General features: G+C 35.7%; 1 pseudogene across 1 annotated transcript; it reads left to right on the top strand.

Moving 5' to 3' along the window:
• Positions 1–15,588: 15,588 nt before the first annotated feature.
• LOC307070071 (ferritin heavy chain-like) lies at positions 15,589–19,944 on the top strand (annotated as a pseudogene). The gene is made up of 2 exons: positions 15,589–15,665; positions 19,360–19,944. The product of its transcript is annotated as a ferritin heavy chain-like (transcript).
• Positions 19,945–20,317: the final 373 nt, after the last annotated feature.

Below are 20,317 nucleotides of genomic sequence, written 5' to 3'. Positions count from 1 at the left end.
CTAGAAAAAGACAACCAAACTTTAACCTGTCACCAAAATAAAGATGTGATAAATTAGTTTCAAAATCCTGGAGGAGGAAATGAAATGGGCATGGAGGAAAAAATGATATTCCCTTGCTCCTATCTTCATAAAGTACTTCTTAATTTATTTATTTAATACAAAGATATTAGAAATTTCTAATAATATACCAGATTAAATTTAACAAAATTTGATTGTAAAATATGTATTTCCAATGCTGTATATTCTAAAGTGACATGGTTCCATTTCTTAAACTGCCCTGTGCCTTAATATGTTCTTTAATTTATAAATATTTTAGTAAAATAAATCTGAAAAATTCGCCCTATAAAATCGCTTAGAGTTTCCCAATGCCCATGAGTTCATTAAATGCCATTTACAATAACGGATTCAAGAAATAAATTTAATATTTGTTAAGCGCAGTGTTTCCTAAACTCTTTTAACTTTAGAAAAGATTTTTTTTCAAGTAATACCTATTAAACTCTCATATATCAAGTGGAACATCCTTTGGAAAAACACCAGATAAGAGAATATTATCTGTGTTTACAATTCAGATTAAGCAAGTTATAAAAATTAACACAATATTACATTTATATATTATAAATAAATAATTAAAATACTATTTCTCGAATTTAAATCTTCAGTATAGGAACTGAATAATGCAATGAATCAGGCAAAAGGGAAATAAAATTGAGGAAATACTACAGAATGTTGAATAAAAGTTACAGTGATTAAATATATGAGGGATAATTAAGATATATGGTGATTAAGTCCAACACAAAACTAGCAGAAGTTCTTAAATCAGTTAACATAAGAAACAGAGAAGAAGTCATCAGAGCCATTAATAAAATAATATCCCTTAGCTGAACAAATATCTGAGTTTTTAGACTGAAATAGGTCCACGGAGTAATTTACAGAGTTCAAAGTGTTAAAAAAAAGATTCATAGCGAACCATACGCTGATGAAATTTCAGAAACTTAAGTATAAGGCTTTCTAAAAAGATGTCAGAGCAGAAAAACAAGGGACCTACTAAGGAATCAGATGTACATCTAACCCTTTACCAGAACTGCTGGATACTAGACATCAACAGAATAATGCCTGATAAAAACTATTTTATACCAATAGTTTATACCCAGTCAGATGACCAATTCTGTGAAAGAAGAAAAAAATGCAAATGCGAAGAAAATTTTCCTACCACATGTTCATATTTTTAAAATTCTACGAAAAGTATTTTTACAAAAAACTATTGCTTCAATTTATGTCAGAGTGTTCTGCCTATGGTTTCCTCTAGGAAGTTGTATAGTGTCCACTCTTAAACTAAGGTCTTTAATCCATTTTGAGCTTAGTTTTGTACATGGTGTTAGAGAACATTCTAATTTCATTCTTGTACATGTAGCTATCCAGTTTTTCAGCACCTCTTATTGAAGAGACTGTCTTTTCTCCACTATATATTCTTGCCTCCTTTGTCACAGATTAATTGACCATGAGTAGGTGGGTTTATTTCTGGGTTCTCTATCCTGTTCCATTGATCTATGTGTCTGTTTCTGTGCCAGTACCATACTGTTTTGATTACTGTAGCTTTGTAGTATAGTGTGAAAACAGGAAGCATGACTCTTCCAGCTCTGTTCTTCTTTCTCAAAATTGTTTTGGCTATTCGGGATCTTTTGTGTTTCCATACAAATTTTAAAATTATTTGTTCTAGTTCTGTGAAAAATGCCATTTGTAATTTCATAGGGATTGCACTGAATCTGCAGATTGCCTTGGGTAGTATGGTCATTTTAACAATATTGATTCTTCCAGTCCAAGAACACAATATATCTTTCCATCTGTTTCTGTCATCTTCAATTCCTTTCATCAATGTCTTATAGTTTTTGGAGTACAGGTCTTTGCCTCTTCAGGTAGGTTTATTCCTAGGTATTTTATTCTCCTTGATGCAATGGTAAATGGGATTGTGTCCATAATTTCCCTTTCTGATATTTCATTGTTAGCATATAGAAATGCAACAGATTTCTGTATATTAATTCTGTACCGTGCAACTTTACCAAGTTCACTGATGAGCTCTAGTGGTTTTCTGGTGACACCTTTAGGATTTCCTATGTATAGTATCATGTCATCTGCAAACAGTGACAGTTTTTACTCCTTCCTTTCCAATTTGGATTCCTTTTATTTTTTTTTCTTCTCTGATTACCATGGCTAGGACTTCCAAAACTATGTTGAATGAAAGTGGCAAGCATGGGCTTCTTTGTCTTGTTTCCCATCTTAGAGAGAATGCTTTCAGCTTTTCACTGTTGAGTATGATGTTATCTGTGGGCTTATCATATATGGCCCTTATTATGTTGAGGTAGGTTCCCTCTATACCCACTTTCTGGAGAGTTTTTATCATAAATGATGTTGAATTTTATCAAAAGCTTTTTCTGCATCAATTGAGATGATCATATGGCTTTTATTGTTCAATTTGTTAATGTGGTGTGTCAGACTGATTTGGGATACTGAAAAATCCTGGCATCCCTGAGATAAATCCCACTTGATCATGGTGTATCATCCTTTTAATGTTTTGTTGGATTCAGTTTGCTAGTATTTTGTTGAGACTTTTTGCATCTATGTTCATCAGTGATATTGGCTGGTAATTTTCATTTTTTGTAGTATCTTTGTCTGGTTTTGGTATCAGGGTGACGGTGGCCTCAAAGAATGAGTTCGGAAGTGGTACTTCCTCTGCAATTTTTTGCATTAGTTTCAGAAGGATCAGTGTTAACTCTTCTCTAAATGTTTGGTAGAATTCACCTGTGAAGCCATCTGGTCCTAGACTTTTGTTTGTTGGAAGTTTTTAAATAACTGATTCCATTTCAGTACTGGTAATCAGTCTGTTCATATTTTCTATTTCTTCCAGGTTCAGTCTTCAGAGATTGTACCTTTCTAAGAATTTGTACATTTTTTTCTAGGTTGTCCATTTTATTGGCATAGAGTTGCTCATAGTAGTCTCTTAGGATCCTTCGTATTTCTGTGGTGTCAGTTGTAAGTTCTTTTTCATTTTCGATTTTATTGATTTGGGCCCTCTCTCTTTTTTTCTTGATGAGTCTGGCTAAAGATTTATCAATTTTGTTTATCTTTTCAAAGAACCAGCTTTTAGTTTCATTGATTTTTTGGACTGTATTTCATTTATTTCTGCTCTATTTTTTGGATTCCTCTCCTAAAGTAAAGAAAATATAAGCAAAAATAAACAAATGGGACTTAAACTAATTAAACTTAAAAGCTTTTGCACAGCAGAGGAAACCATCAACAAAATGAAAAGACAACCTATTGAATGGGAGAAAATATTTGCAAATGATATGACCAATATAGGATTCATATCCAACATATATAAACAGCTCATAAAACTCAACATCAAAAACAAACAACCCAATTAAAAAATGGGCAGAACTGAATAGACATTTTTCCAAAGAAGAAATGCAGATAGCCAATAGCCATATGAAAAGATGCCTAACATCAGTAATCATCAGGGAAATGCAAATATTGGGTGGGCCAAAAAGTGCCTTCAGTTATTAAGGAAAAATAAAAGACACATCTTTCATTTTCACCAAGAACTTTATTGAACAACATATTCACCCATTTGTTCCACTACCTTCTGCCATTTTTCAGGCAAATTCATGATTCCATCTTCCCATAACATTTTATCTTTTTGAGCAAAGAACTGTTCCAGGTGCCTTTTACAGTCTTCCGGGGAATTGAAATTTTTTCCATTAAGAGAATTTTGTAAAGACCAAAATAAACGGAAATCCAAAGGTGCAATGTTTGGTGAATAGGGCAGATGAATCACAACTTCCCAGCCAAGCTGTAACAGTTTTTGCCTGGTCATCAAAGAAACATGTGGTCTTGTGTTATCCTGGTGGAAGATTAATGCATTTTCTGTTGACTAATTCTGGATGCTTTTGTTGACTGCCACTTTCAGTTGGTCTAATTGGGAGCACTACTTGTTGGAATTAATCCTTTGGTTTTCTGGAAGGAGCTCATAATAGAGGACTCCCTTCCAATCCCACCATATACACAACATCACCTTCTTTGGATGAAGACCAGCCTTTGGTGTGGCTGGTGGTGGTTCATTTCGCTTGTCCCACGATCTCTTCCATTCCACATTGTTGTACAGTATCCACTTTTCATCACCCATCACAATGTGTTTTGAAAATGCAACGTTTTCATTACGTTTCAGTAGAGAATCGCAGGTGGAAATATGGTCAAGAAGATTTTTTGTACTTAACATATATGGAACCCAAACATCAAAGCGAGTCACATAACCAAGTTGGTGCAAATGATTTTCAGTGCTTGATTTGGATATTTTGAGTATGTTGGCTATCTCCCACGTGGTATAATGTTGATTGTTCTCAATTACTGTTTCGATTTGATTGCTATCAACTTCAACTGATCTACCTGACCATGGAGCATCATCCAGCGAGAAATCTCCAGCACGAAACTTCGCAAACCACTTCTGTCATGTTCAATCAGTCACTGCACCTTCTCCATACACTGCACAAATCTTTTTGTGCATTTCAGTTGCGTTTTTACCTTTCTTGAAATAATAAAGCATAATATGCCAAAAATGTTGCTTTTTTCTTCCATCTTCAATATTAAAATGGCTACACAAAAATTTACCAATTTTGATAAGTCTTTCTTTATATGCATGCTGATATGACAGCTGTCACATACAAACTAACAAAATTGTTTTGAAGAAAGTTAAAGACAACTAAGTGCTACTGGAGCCATCTTACAGAAAAAATTGAACAAAGCTTTTGGCCCATCCAATAAAAACCACAGTGAGATATCACTTCACACCTGTCAGAATGGCTATCATCAAAAAGTCAACAAATAACAAATGTTGGTGAGGATGTGGAGAAAAGAGAACCCTTGTACACTGTTGTTGAGAAAGTAAATCGGTGTGGAAAACACAGTGGAGGTTTCTCAAAAAACGAATGGCAGAGATACCATGTGACCTAGCAATTCCACTCCTGGGTATATACCAAAGAAACAAACAAACAAACAAACACTAATTCAAAAAGATACATGCATCCCAATATTCAAAGCAGTGTTATTTACAGTGCCAAGGTATGGAAGCAACCTAAGTTTCCATCAACAGATAGATGGATGAAGAACATGCGAGATATATATATATATATATATATATGCAAATATATATATATAATGGAATACTACTCAGCCATAAAAAAGAATGACATTTTGCCATTTCCAGCAACACGGATGGACTTGGAGGGCATTATGCTCAGTGAAATAAATCAGACAGAAAGATAAATACTGTATGATATCGCTTATATGTATCATCTAAAACCACAGCAAACTAATTAACATAACACAAAAGAAGCAGACTCACATATATAGAAAACAAACTAGTGGTTACCACACATGAGGGGAAAGGGGAATATAGGGGTGGGGGAGTGGGAGGTACAAACTCTTGGGTGTAAGACAGGCTCAAGGATATATTGTACAACACGGGGAATACAGCCAACATTTTGTAATAACCGTAAATGGAAAGTAACCTTTAAAATTGTATAAAAATTTTAAGTACTTTAACAAAATAATTTTTAAATGAAAGAATAATATGAGAATTTTAAACAGTGGTGATACCGTATGATCTGTAAGAAGACAATAAATCTCCAAAGAAATAAAAATAAATACATTATCGCTGCAACTAGAGAAAACCCACGTGCAGCAACAAAGACCCGACGTAGCCAAAAATAAATTAATAAATAAATAAATTTTAAAAAATAAATAAATAAATACTTTAGACTTCGAAAACTGAGACATTTACCTCTTAAGCAGTAGGTGATTAACATCACAGATTTATATTTGTTACTCTATAGATCCAATTGCAATCCTTGATTTTTCCATGAATAATAACAGTTAGATTTTTATCTCTTCTATGGTGCTTACAACAATGCCCGTGAAAAAGCTGTTTTCTAAAGATTTGAAATACAGACAAATTCATCTTGGATTATTCTTTTATCACAGTATTTTTCATGACAGAATTAATTGTTCTAAACATGTTTATTAACTTGTCAAGGGAATATTTATCATTTCCTTTGTTAGATGTAGCTGAACGATGTTTTCTACCTTACTAACAAGTATGCCTTAGTTTCTCCTTGTGAATGAGGAATGATAAATGCCTCTTTTGCCTCTGGCTCTTCCTCTGTAAACTGGACACAATATAGATTCTTTCTAAATTTCATACGAAATCAAACGGGTTATTTGTAAATCAATATAATTTATGTAACATGGTTTTGCATGTTATCTGTCTCAGAATAAGCATCCAGTATAATATTGCTATTTCATACAGTATAATTATAATCAGAAAACAGAAGTAAACTATATTCAATGCATAAAGCGGAAGCAAAAGTCATAGAGATCTTCTTATATCTCACAAATATTTTCATTTATTTATAGGAATATGCTTTAAAGTCTCAAGATATTTAGATTTCATGATGTTTATTTATATAGTAAGAGAATTTTCATAAGGATATAATTTTAGCTTCCTTACCTAGAAAAATTCTGAGGAACTTGTATAAGAGCCAATGTTTCAACCATTCCCTTTAATAATACTGTAACTAGCAAGCCTAATGAGTATTCACTTATCTAGAATATCCTAAAGTTCAACTGGGCAGCTTCAAAATTTTTCATATGACTGTTGATTAAAACTTTTATTTGTACCTTGTATCCATTTCATTTCTTTTACTTTCCAAAACAATATATTGTATAAAGGACTCATATCTAGGATATATAAAGAACTCTTAAAACTCAACAATGAGAAAACAAGCAACCTAACTTTATATATGTGTGTATATATACACACACACACACACACACACAATCTATAAGAACAAAAGAAAAAAAATACATATATACATATTTTTACCAAAGAAGATATACAGATGGCAAATAAGCATATGAAAAGATGCTCAACATCATATGTCATTAGGGAGATACAAATAAAACCACAATGAGATATCACTACACACCTATTAGAATAGCTAAAATTCGATAACTGACAATACCAAATGCTGACGAAGTGCAACAGGAACATATATTCATTGCTAGTGAGAATATAAAATGATACAGTTATTTGGGAAAACAGTTTGACAGTTTCCTACAGAGCTAAGCATAGTTTTACAATAGGATCCAGCAATCATACTCCCCAGCCAATTGAAAACCAATGTTCACACAAAGGCCTATACCCAAATGGTTATAGCAGCTTTTATTGTACTTGTCCCAAACTGGAAATAATCATATCATACTATCCTTCAACAGGTGAATGGATAAAAAACTTGGTACTCGAGATGATGGATACTTCAGGTGATAAAAGGGAAGAAACTATAGATTCACACAACAACATGGATGAATCCTAAATGCACGTTGCTAAGTCAAAGATGCCAAATTCAAAAGTCTACATATTGTATGATGCCATTTATTCAACATTCTGGAAAAGACAAATTATAGGGATGGAAGACAAATCAGCATTTGTCAGAGGCTGGGAGTGAATGACTACAAAGGCCACGCACAGAGAATATTTTAGGTTGATGAAACTAGTGTATGGTACTAGGCATAAGATACATGACTACGCATTTGTCAAAACACATAGAATAGTACATCACAGGGTGAACTTTAGTGTATGCAATTTTTAATCAGAGTATCCTGGATGTAATGCATACTGTGACAAATAAATTTAACTGTATTCCCAATATATGACAAAACGGCACTGAAGGGGGTGGAGAAAAAGGAACTGACATAAGTGACTTTGGAAAATGATGTTTTGATTGGTAAATATAAGAGTAGGCGCAAAAATAACTGTACATAAACACAATTTTAGTTGGTAAGTTTGTTTCTCACAGGAATACAGTTAAGAAATCTGAAAACACATTTACACTACTGTAGAACAGTAAATAATGGTAAATAATTGGAGTCAGGTTTCTCACTGACAGTAAAAGAACTTACAAATAAGCAAGGGGCAAAAGCTAGAATGAACCATGTGATACTGGATTAGAGTCTTATACATTACTATGAACTCTCGTTTAGTTTAATAGGTATAGAGATAGACACCTATAGAAAGGATTATAGATATGTGTGTATATATTGGTTAATATACATGCATATATTTCATAACTCTGCGGAGAGACTAGAAACAATGACACCAAGTAGCAACAAACACATCTAGCATCCAGGCCTTAGTTTCTAAATATGGTTCTCCAAAATAACAAAAACCAGACATCCTTGGAGAAATGACTAATTCTAGGCCTGGGGCAATGAAAACACAAGATGAGCCTGGAGCATTATGTAGGGCCAGGAAATAAGGCGGCACTCAAAAATCAAAAGGATAGAGGCAGATCAAAGGGACACAAGAACCCAACTGAAGGAGCACCTGATGGCCTAAGCTGGAACAATTTGAGTCATAAAATTAATTAAACTTTAAAGTTATAGAGAAATATAAAATAAATATTCATGAGTCCATACTGATAGAAATAACTGAATACATAGATAAATGGGGAAGAAGGTACAAATCTTTCTTACAAAGAATTTCAAATAACATATGTAAATACTCTTCCCTCCAGGAGATGGGGCTTAAACTCCCTCTTAGGAGTATTGGCTGGATTCCAAAAGATAGATTATGGAAAGGGAACAATAGTAACTTCACAGTGAAGAAATCTGGCAGACCTCACCTTAACCAAGTGATCAAGGTTAACATCACCAGTAATAAGTCATTACTGACACAAGGTGATGAGAAAGACATTTCACCTTTATGGTAATCTTCCCCAAAACCCCAAAAACCCTGGTCTGTCTAATCATGAGAAAAACACCAAACAAACGCAAATTCAGGGCCATTCTACAAAAGCCTGGCCAGTACTTCTCAAAACTATAAAGGTCATGGGAAACAAGGAAAGGCTGGGAACCTGTCAGAGACCATAGAAGAGAGATTATAACTAAATTCAATGTGATATACTTGATTACATCCGAGAACAGAAAAAAGACATAATTGTAAAAAAAAAAATCGATAAATCTGAATAAAGTCTGGAGTTTAGCTAAAAGTAATGCACCACTGTCTTTTTAGTTTTAACATATGTACTACGTAAAATAGTAACATTAGAGTAAGATGGGTGAAGAGTACATGAGAACTCTCTGTACTATTTCTGCAACTGTTTGATAAATCTAATATTCTCAAAAACAGGTTCAGTTATTTTAAGTGCGTAGTTGCATTGCATTATGATGAATCAACACAGAATAGCTATTAAGCATAGTAGAAACTGCAGCTCCTGTAAAATGCAGATTTGCAGACCCCCCCTCTCCATATAAATTGTATCAGAATTTTCTAGAAATGGAGCCAAGAATCTGCATTTCATATAGCTATAGGTGAATCTTATGCACACCAAAATCTGAGGATTCCATTTCTAGAGCCCTGCGCCTTTTATAGTCCAAAAAACTTTTAAAAGCTTTAAAAACCAAAGTAGTAATGGTATTATCCAAGGTAACCAAATTTGAAGAAAGTCAAAATTCAGCATATGCAAGATAGTAAGGAAAGATAATATGTACATAACTGGTGGGCACATAGGATAACAGGGTCATGATAGTTTGGCAAGTGGATTCAAAGTATGGTAAGTATCCAAGTAGCAGCTGAAAGACTAGAAGTGGAAGCAACTTGCTTATTCAAACAACCCTTCCTGGGTTGAAGACAAGTGATATTGCTATGGAGTGCAGAGAAATTACAACGGGCCTGTTCAATCAACAGGCAACAACTGCCTTAGTATGAAGTGATACTACTCCAAAAATGAATAGTGCAGTACTGACAACCAAAACCTACACCACCAAGCTAATAAACAAATGCTCAAGCAAGTTGAAAGGCTCTGACTGGAGTATTATATAATGAACAGATGAACAAGGGAATGAGAATGAACTATGAAAATCAATGTGATGAAACTCCCTGGTTAAATGAAGCCTAATTGGTCTCAAGTATGACATCCTATGTGCCTCTGCCTACCCTCAGTTGCCTACCACATTTACTGTGGTAGAATTCATGCTGGCTCAGGGCACCATTTTTGAGCCCCAACAGATTCAAGTAGTCCACAACCTTGCTGCCTCGTCCACCCACACAGCATATGCCAGCCCTCCTCTGATACCCAATCACATTCCCTCTGAATGAACCCACTTTGGCATTCTTCTGCCTGCATCAGCCAGCCCTCATTCATGTTTACCATTTATGATGGTTAATTTTACATGTAAACTTAAGCTATGGTGCCTGGTCCTTTGGTCTAGAAGCTGCTGTGAAGGTATATTTGAGATGTGATTAACTTGTAAATCAGTAGACTTTGAGAAAAGCAGATGAGCCCTCCATAGTGTGCTGGACGTCATCCAATCAGTTGAAGGCCTTAAGAATGAAGACTGAAGTCCTCCCATGAATAAAGAACTATGCCTCCAGACTGCAATAGAGAAATTCTGTCTGAGTTTCTAGCTTTTGGACTCAAGACTGCAACATGAACGTTTACCTTAATTTCCAACCTGCTGACCTACCCTGCAGATTTCTGACTTGCCAAGCCCCACAATCACATAAACCAAAGCCAATAGACAATTCCTTAAAAGAAATCACCCCTCCCCACATATATACATTTGACCCTTGGACAACATGGGGGTTAGGGTGCAGTTAAAAACTGCATAATCCGGTTCTGCGTCCACAGATTCAACCAACCACGAATCGTGTAGCACTGCAGTATTTACTGAAAAATATCCGTGTATAAGTGGACCCACACAGTTCAAACCCATATTGTCCAAGGGTCAACCGCAATAGGATATTTTACCCTATTATATAAAATACAATAACCTATTATATATCCAATCCAATCCAATATAATATAAATATCCTATTAGGTCTGTTTCTCTGGAGAACCCTAACTAATACACTATTCTGATCATTTTTCTACCAGTAACACGGTAACCATCTTCTCTTATAATGAAATACACTGCAGCTATTTTACCATTGCTACACCCAATGATATTTTTTCTTAGTAAGGTGTGATATTTAGATAAGTTATAATCAATATATAGACTGAGAGATTCCCATTTTGTTCTTTGCACCAAATAGCATAGAATCAATATTCCATATCCTGGCTGAGTATCAGAATCACTTGTGGCACTTCTTAAAAGAACAGTTGATCCTTGAACCACACGGACTTGAACTGGGTGGGTTCACTTAATCTACAGTACTACTCAATCTGGGGTTGAGTGAATATGAAGATGTTCAACCATAGATACGGACGGCCAATTGTAAAGTAATACCTGAATTTTCGACTGTATGAGGGTCCACACTCTTAACCCCAAAGTTGTTCAAGGGTCAACTGTACATATGCCAGAGTTCAACCCCGAACTTGCTGAATCAGAATTCCCTCAACTGATTTTGATTCACAGCCAACGGCTGAAATCCCTGGGCATAAAATCATTTGACCACAGTATCTGCAACAGGATCTAGTCCAAGGTCACTTTTTAAATAGAGAACTTGAGGTTAAGGGAGAATAAATTACTTATTCAAATTCCCCAAAAGGGTAAGAATGAACAGTATCAGGCTGCTGTTTTTCATATTTCTATAAAGTACCTTTTATTTTCTTATATAGACATTTCCAGAAAAAAGATAACAAGTGGCATTCCAATCACTCAGTGCACACAGTTATGCATATCTTATCATCTGATCCACAGCTCCAGTTCACTAATATAGATAGATTATAATATTTAGGAAATAAAAAGAGGCAGCTGTATTTTATAAGGTAGTTCATGCCATGTACACATCAAACTATCTGGTATATAGTTAGAAGACCTTGTAAATAGCTAAAATCTTGGCTATTAATTGTGTCGTAATAAAACTTTGAGGACATGTAAATGGTACTATGTTATGTTTGATGATTTAATCAAAGAAGGGTGACCTCACTTTCCTAGTGATGGAACTTCGGTAGATGCATTCAAAGAGCTAACATAAATCTTAGCTTATTTTCTAGTAGCTAGCAAAAAACTTCCAAAATCACTTCATATTGTGGATATGAAAACACAAAATAATCAATAACCTCAGTTTTCCACTACCACTGACTTCTAATACTCCATGGCTTCTAATACAATATTTGTATTTTTTAAAGAATTAAAAATTGACAGAGTATATACATACACAATCAGCTAAGATGCATGTTTCCACTAGTGTCTGCTTTAACTAACTAACGTCCAATATTGGAAGGGTAGGCAAAAATATTCAATATTATTATTTTTAAATTATACCATTCTAACCCTAATTATAAAATACAGAATACTATTCTATATTAATAATCATTTTTCTTTATAATAATTTACTACATATATATTCATACTACAATCCACATTAAGGTACAAATTTTAGCGAACATTAACATTAGTGATCAAAGCCCAATATTACGTACAAATGTGTGCACTCCATACATACATACACACAACATGGTTTTCTAAGATGTCACTGAACGTAGCACAAAATGTGAATTGAGATGTTATTTTGTAGAGAGTTCTAATATCATATTATTACCTGTTTTCACTTGTTCATTTGACCCAACAGCATTCTTTTGCAACAAGATAGTCTGAGGGATGCTCTACATCATCCAGCTATGAAACAGAGTTTTATAAACCCAAGTGTCCCATAGAGATACTTACTCCAATGAACTGGTATAATTCAAAATGTAATCTAACCAAACATGCTTAATAGTCTGGCTAGGAGAAGCAATACCATGGTTTATAGAATAGTGTCTCTGGAAAGAAAAGGAAGTGGACTCTTGGTTCTGCATAAAATCTTTTTAATCCTATTTCCATTTCCGCCTCCTACATTTGTAACAACTGAATAAACTGATTATTTTTTTTATCTTGTAGCTGCAATCTCTGTAGACAGATGGATTAAAATACTTACATTGATGTGACAATACAGTTACCAATCAATAACGCTCCAGGAATTAATTTTTATAATTTGAGGAATTCTGCACCTTGATTCATTTATATGCTATTGTCTTTTTTCTAAAAATTAGGGATTGTTAATGTGGAAAATAAAAAAAGGATTAAGGGGGAAGGGCCACGTAGGGAAAATTGCAGTTCTCTACAGCATAATTGAGGAATACATGTGATTAAGGAAAAAGTGATGATTTAGGGGGGGATAAAAGCATGGATAATTGATAGAGAACTCGTGAAAGAGGGAAGCAATTGTGAATAGATTATTGTGGATGTGGAACTGACATTTTCAGTTATCATTACTGTTTTTTGTCCTTGACAGTTAAGATCCGAGGAATGTTTCAATAGCTGCATGTATAAGAAAATAATATTCCCGCCACCAGAAGCTGCTCTAGTACAGCTTCCCCCTTCTACTCCAGGCCACGGACTCTACCACACAGACACTCAAAGGCAAGAGTGTTATCCCTTAAAATTGTCAGTAGTTCTCTTCCCCTCAACTCCCAGTTCCAACAGCCTCTTCCCTTTCTAATGGGCTGCCTTTAGCCTCACCTTCCTTCCCAGATCCAGCAGTTACTCCACAATAGATCTGCATTGCACGTCCTGTAAAGGAATGCAAGGTTTTGTCTTGGCGTTCAGTCTCTCTTCCAAGACACACACACACACACACACACACACACATAATGTATAAATTCATATTACTGCCAGTGGTTTCAAAGAATCACTTTTCTGGCAGAAGAAAATCAAGGGATTACATTACTAATGGAGCATTGAGTCATACAGCTGACAGTATTTGGCAGATTATTAATGAGCCTTTAATCCTGGGTTGTTTGTCATGTATGAAATCAGAACTTAAGAGCACCATCTACATTAGCAAAAGCAGGTTGATAATCTTTCTATTTAAAGAATGTATGCCAATCTTTTAATTCACTTTATAATAAATGAGATTTAAAATCATTTGGGCAGAAAGTTACTAAATATCAGATATTTCCTAGAAATTTGAAACTTTAAATAGGTTTAACTGACCTTAACTACTCAGATATATTTGGAAAATGGCAAAAGACTTCAAGAAAATAAGTCAAAAGGACATTGTTTATTTTTCATGTATGAACTGAAATATAAAAAGGTCAGAGGAAAAGTAATAAATGTGAATAATACACAGGAAACACTTTACAAAACATTTACTTTGGAAACTGTACTTTTTGCTGAGTTTCACAGTGGTTGGTTGAGGTATCATATTTTTATAAAAAAGGAAATCAGCAAATAAGTCATTGAGAATATAGTTAAAAAGTTTAGAAAATTAGGGCTTCCCTCGTGGTGCAGTGGTTGAGAGTCCGCCTGCCGTTGCGGGGGGCACGAACCGGGAGGATCCCGCGTGCCGCAGTGCGGTTGGGCCCGTGAGCCATGGCTGCTGGGCCTGTGCATCCGGAGCCTCTGCTCCGCAGCGGGAGAGGCCACAACAGTGAGAGGCCCACGTCCCGCAAAAAAAAAAAAAATTTAGAAAATTAACATGTGAGAGCACATTACTCATGTCAAATTATGAAGAATAATGATTACATTAAATACAAGCTTATTAACACATTGGGTTAATAGTATAGTAAGGTATGGAATCATAAGGAACATTTTATAAGGATTTTGCATTTTTTTCCTAACTTGTTTGGAAAAACTTACACTTGATTTTAGTGAAACAAAGTATCTACACTTTCAACCAAGACATTCTGGATTTGTAGGTTGACTAACACCATTCCACCAAAAATATTTTCCCTAAACCTAATTGCTATGTAGGAAAAGGTATGAGAACGTCTGTAGCAATTTCTGGATCTGTGACAATAGTAGTAAAGATTTCAAACAAAATATTATTGAATATATATGAATATTTCAATATATATATACATATTCTATTATCAACTCATTAGCATCTAATTTTACATCCATCCCATATACATTCTGTCAGTGAACATAGTGAACTGAAACCGACTCTAGGGCCCATGAGATTAAAGTCAACGCCTGTTGCAATCATTCAGCATTTAGCACAAAGCTGGAATATATTAGGTCCTAGATAGTTATTGACTAGATATATGGTGTGTCCATGCCATTCTAACTCAGTGTTCTCTACCTGTATTGGTGAATTCCATGGATCTGTTCTTGTGTTTACATCCAAATGAAAAATTACTGGAAGCATTTTCAGAATTATCTGCATCTGTCTATAGCTCAATGCAGCAGCACAAACTCACTGTCCATGCCTGCGTGTGTGTTCTGAATCACACTGAGTGTGACTGCTGCTAGGCTGGCATGTTCTAGTGTAAAAAGGACAACTGTCGCATGTCCACCCTTATAGTCACATTTTACCAGCTGCAAACACTAAAATTTCCTTTTAAAGTGATGACTGGGAGGTGAAAAATAGTTTAATAGAATGAAACTCAAAGGGAAGAGTGTCATCCCTTAAAATTCTGTCAGTAGTTCTCTTCCCCCTCAATTTCCAGTTTGAACAGCCTCTTCAGTTATTGAAGTTACTGAGGCTTTTAATGGTATTTCATGAAATCAACAAACTGCATCAGAATTACTTTTCACAAACTAATAAAAGAGAACATGGACAGACAATATTTGAATGATGACTTCCACTACCTGAAAGCAAAAGTACATTATGAATCATCATATGAGCTAAAGTACGTCATGTCTTCAGTAAAGAAGGGTGGTAGAGCGCTAAGATCTTTCACGGATGTCGGGACACAGACATGGCGCACTCTAAAGGAAACCTGCATCTCGTCAACTAGTATGTTCTCAGTGACAAGGGACTGTGTTTAAGACAAAATGCATAATCGGATGCGTAACTGGAACTTCTTAATTTTAATAGTTTTATAGTTGTATTTGCATATATTTACAAATTGTCTGGTTTACAGTTATAAAAGCATACCAATTTCTATGCCTGGTTTTATGTTTATGCATATTAAAGTAAAATTATAATAGTAATTTATCACCATTGGGTGTCTTTGATTTTTTTTCCTTCTAAAGGAAACAGAGTTTAAATATATATTCAACATCTACTCCCACTCATTTTTTTAATTTGGAGAAATAATGAGACTAAAGCTTTTCATAGGCCACTCAATATTTTAATTTATATTTTTGAGCCCCTACTATGTGAAATTTAGCATCACAAGTTGAACAGTCTTTGTTCTAATGGAGCTCATGGTCCAGCCAAACTTCCCAAACTACCTAGAGAGGAATCCAATTCAGAGTGTCACTCTCTGCTATTTATAAGCTCTGTGTTTGATCATGTTACATACTTTAATTCACAATTTCTTTATCTGTAAAATATGGGTAATAAGAATCAAATCTAATCCAGTATCTGTAATAATGAGGTAATGCAGAGTGAACAGCCCAGAGATATAGAATATTGATGTATCACTTTTCACTACCTCTCATTAAATGATTTATTTATACGTATGTATACACACACACACACACACACACAAAACACAGAGAGTGAGATAAGCCACCAACTGCTGCTACTTATGGTCTACTTCCTTAAGATTATACCATTGATCCTACTTCATCTATTAATTTTCAAAGAAGGAATTATGTGTAACATTTACTAGCACTTAGCTACAAAAGAAATACAAATATGAGGAGCTTATAGAACAAGTTTTTATGTTAGTACCTAGAAAATACCTGTCATATAATAGGTGCTCAATAGAAATATGCTGAATGAATGAATGAGAGCTAATCATTGACATGGAGTCAGAACTTATTGTCTAATATCAGTTGTGCAACTATTAGTTCTTTAACATTTGTAAATTAATGAAGGGAACTGAAAGTCAAAACAGTTTTTGCAGATTATAGCATGAGAATTTTTATTTGTTGACTCTGCATTTATCATGAATAATACTGTGATAGCTAATTTTTATATGTCAACTTCAAAGGGGGTACCCAGATATTTAGTCAAATATTATCGTTTGTGCCTGAAAGGGTGTTTTTCCATGAGGTTAACATTTGAAATAGTAGACTAAGTAAAGCAGATTGCTTTCCTTAAAGTCGATGAGCCTCATACAATCATTTGAAGGCCTGAATAAAATAAAAATGCTGACCTTCCTCTGAGTAAGCAGGAACTCCTCTTGCCTGACTGCCTTGGAGCAGGGACATTGTTTTTTCCTGCCTTCAACTTGAATTTCCTGGGTCTTGAGCCTCCTGGCCTTTGCACTGGACCTACACCATGGACTCTCCTGGTCTCAAGTACGGCAACTGCAGATTTTGAGACTTGTCAGCCTCCATAATCACGTGAGCTAATTCTTTATTTTATATAATATACAAATATATCTTCTATTGGTTCTGTTTTTCTGGAGAATCCTAACATAATACCAACACTGACCACAAACATTTCAAAGAAACCTTCATCTTATAGTCCTAGATTGATATTTTAAAAGACATTATCTTAGCACAGACCAAGTTATAAACTATAAAATTTGATTATCAAATTTTTTTAATTTCGGGGGCTTCCCTGGTGGCACACTGCTTAAGAAACCACCTGCCAATGCAGGGAACATCCATTCAAGCCCTGGTCCGGGAAGATCCCGCATGACATGGAGCAACTAAGCCCATGTGCCACAACTACTGAGCCGGCATGCCACAACTACTGAAGCCCAAGCACCTAGAGCCCGTGCTCCGTAACAAGAGAGGCCATCGCAATGAGACGCCCATGCACTGCAACAAAGAGTAGCCCCCACTCGTTGCAACTAGAGAAAGCCCACATCCAACAAAGACCCAATGCAGCCAAAAATTAAAAAATAAAATAAATACATTAAAAAAATAAAATTTTAAATTTTTCTAAAAACATCATCTGCTCTGAAGTTTTTTCATTCTGTGTTTGTACTTAGCTTTACATTCCTCATTAAAGAAAAACTGGATGCAATGTTTTTGTTTAGATATATGTATATTTCCTTCATGGAAATTTGAGGTTCCAGTTCATGCTAGTTTATTGATTTCCCTTAAAAAAGTTAGATTTTAAACCTTAGGTTTCTCTTAGTTATAACATGTATTTTAACATTATCTTCTAACCTAGGGAGTAATGATGAGGGATAAAAAATCTGAGAAACACCATTATCACCCCTTAGTACACATAGAACCATTCAATAATATTATTTTAATATTTGAAGAGTAAAGTTGTCCAGATAAATTAATTATTAAATAATCTTGGGACATAAGGAGAAAATGTTCTACAAAATCAAGATTTCTTCTATTTAAATAGATTCTTCCAGTGAAGTCTACAATGGACTATTCCAAGGAAATTTTTGAAAGATTGCAATTATATTAAGACTAAACACTGGTGTTAAGCAAACATAGAATACAATTTTATCTCACTGAGAAACTGATCATGCAGTTCTTTTCCATCTCTAATGTATGATCTTATCATTAACATCAACTTATCAAATAGACAGTTATTATTCTATTTCTTTACAGACTCAACAATTAAATGCCTCTAAAATTGCTTAGATAAGTGTACAAAGTGACAGTTGATATTTGATCCTTTGCTTCCTTCATAAACAATGATTATAGCACAGCATGAGCTTTCAAAGAGAAATAAAGGGACCCCCCAAAAAAGTACATTAGTCAAAGTCATGGTAATAAAACTTTAAGTGAAAACAGCTATTTTATCCAAAAACTTTAAAACCATTGAGAGCACTTAAAACAGTCCATCACTCTTTCTTGTACCTTGAGAACAGAGACCATGTCTGATTCTTCTGTGTATCTCCAGAGTCAAACACTGACACATATTTGGAATACTGTATAGAAATGGCTGTTGAATTAATTAATTATAAATACCTAGATTGGTCTTATGTCTTCCACTATAACATCCTTAACTCCTAAGAAAATATTGACTTTTTAATATCATATACATGTGTAATATCTTATACGTATTTACTGGAGACAAGAAAGGGAGAAAAACAGTAGTTTTTTGTTTTGTTTTGTTTTGGTCTGCTTCTCCACTAGAAGACAAACCTCATGGGAACAGACTTTGTCTCTCTTTGTTACTAATATATGCCCAAATCCCATACCAGTGCCTGGGCCATATTAAGTAATCAATAAATATTTACTGAATGAATGAATGAAAGATAATTTGAGATCAATGGTATTTCCTACCACTGTGGCTCATTCCATACAACATCATTGAGGGGTTAAAAAAAATGCTTGCTGAGTGGCAGTGAAAGGACAAATGAGGCTGGAGGGGAGAAATACATCCACACAGTTAAGCTCTTTCTCTAAGAATACACCTAAGCCTTTTGTTTTCTGACAAACAAAAGAGAAGTCTGCACTTACCCAAGAGGAAGGAAATTGGTAAATCACGTGAAAGGGACTCCGAGACAGGTACCGCAGGCCCCGCGGCTTCGCCTTCACCTTGGCCTTCACACCCACCACGCTGCCCGCGCCGCCCTCGCAGGTGCGCCAGAGCTACCACGCCGACTGCGAGGCCGCCGTCAACAGCCATTTCACCCTGCAGCTCCAGGCCTCTTTCGTGTGCCTGGCCGCGGCCTTTTACCTCCACCGCGACGACGTGGCCTTGAAGCACTTCAGCCGGTTCTTCCTGCGCCACTGTGGGCCCAGGGCCTGAAGCGCCTGCAGAACCAGCGCGGGGGGCCGCCTCAACTTCCAAGACATCAGGAAGCCAGTCAGTGACGGGTGGAAGAGCGGCCTCAAGGCCATGAAGTGCGCCTTGTTCCTGGAGAAGCAAGTGACCCGGAGCCTGCTCCACTGCACCAGCTGGCCACCGACAAGTGCGACCCCCACCTGCTCCACTTCCTGGCAACTCACTACCTCAGCCAGTAGGTGGCGTTCATCAGACAGCTGGAGGGTCATGTCACCACCCTGAGCATGATGGGGGCCCCAGACGTCGAGCTGGCAGGGTAACTCTTTGACAAGCTCACTCTGGGCGACAGCGACAAGAAGAACTGAGCCTGGACTGGACTTCCCCAGAGCCACGGGGTGACCAGAGCCCTGGTCACCATGCCTGCCATGCAGACGGCAAGAGTGCCCTTGCAGAAGAAGTTCACTTAAGTTTTGGTTTTGGTTTTTTTTTTGGCAACAAGGGCAGGACTCTCTTTTCCTGGACTTTATTTTATCACTTAAGTTTTTTTCTTCCAGTTTTTCCATTTCTTCCAATAAAGTTATTGGTTCATAAATAAATAAAGGTCTCTGGTTGATTCATGTGGGCAAATCTCTCATTTTTTAAGTTTTAAAACAGGTATCCAGGAGTTTCTGAACACAGCCATACCCCAACCATATGCAGCTCAGGATCTCCACAGTGGGAGGGAGAAGGTGTTCCATG

Source organism: Hyperoodon ampullatus (assembly GCF_949752795.1).
Source record: "Hyperoodon ampullatus genome assembly, contig: scaffold_390, whole genome shotgun sequence".
Taxonomy (NCBI): Eukaryota; Metazoa; Chordata; class Mammalia; order Artiodactyla; family Ziphiidae; genus Hyperoodon; species Hyperoodon ampullatus.
The sequence above is the reverse complement of the archived record's forward strand: the minus strand, read 5'-3'. Positions and strand labels throughout refer to the sequence as shown.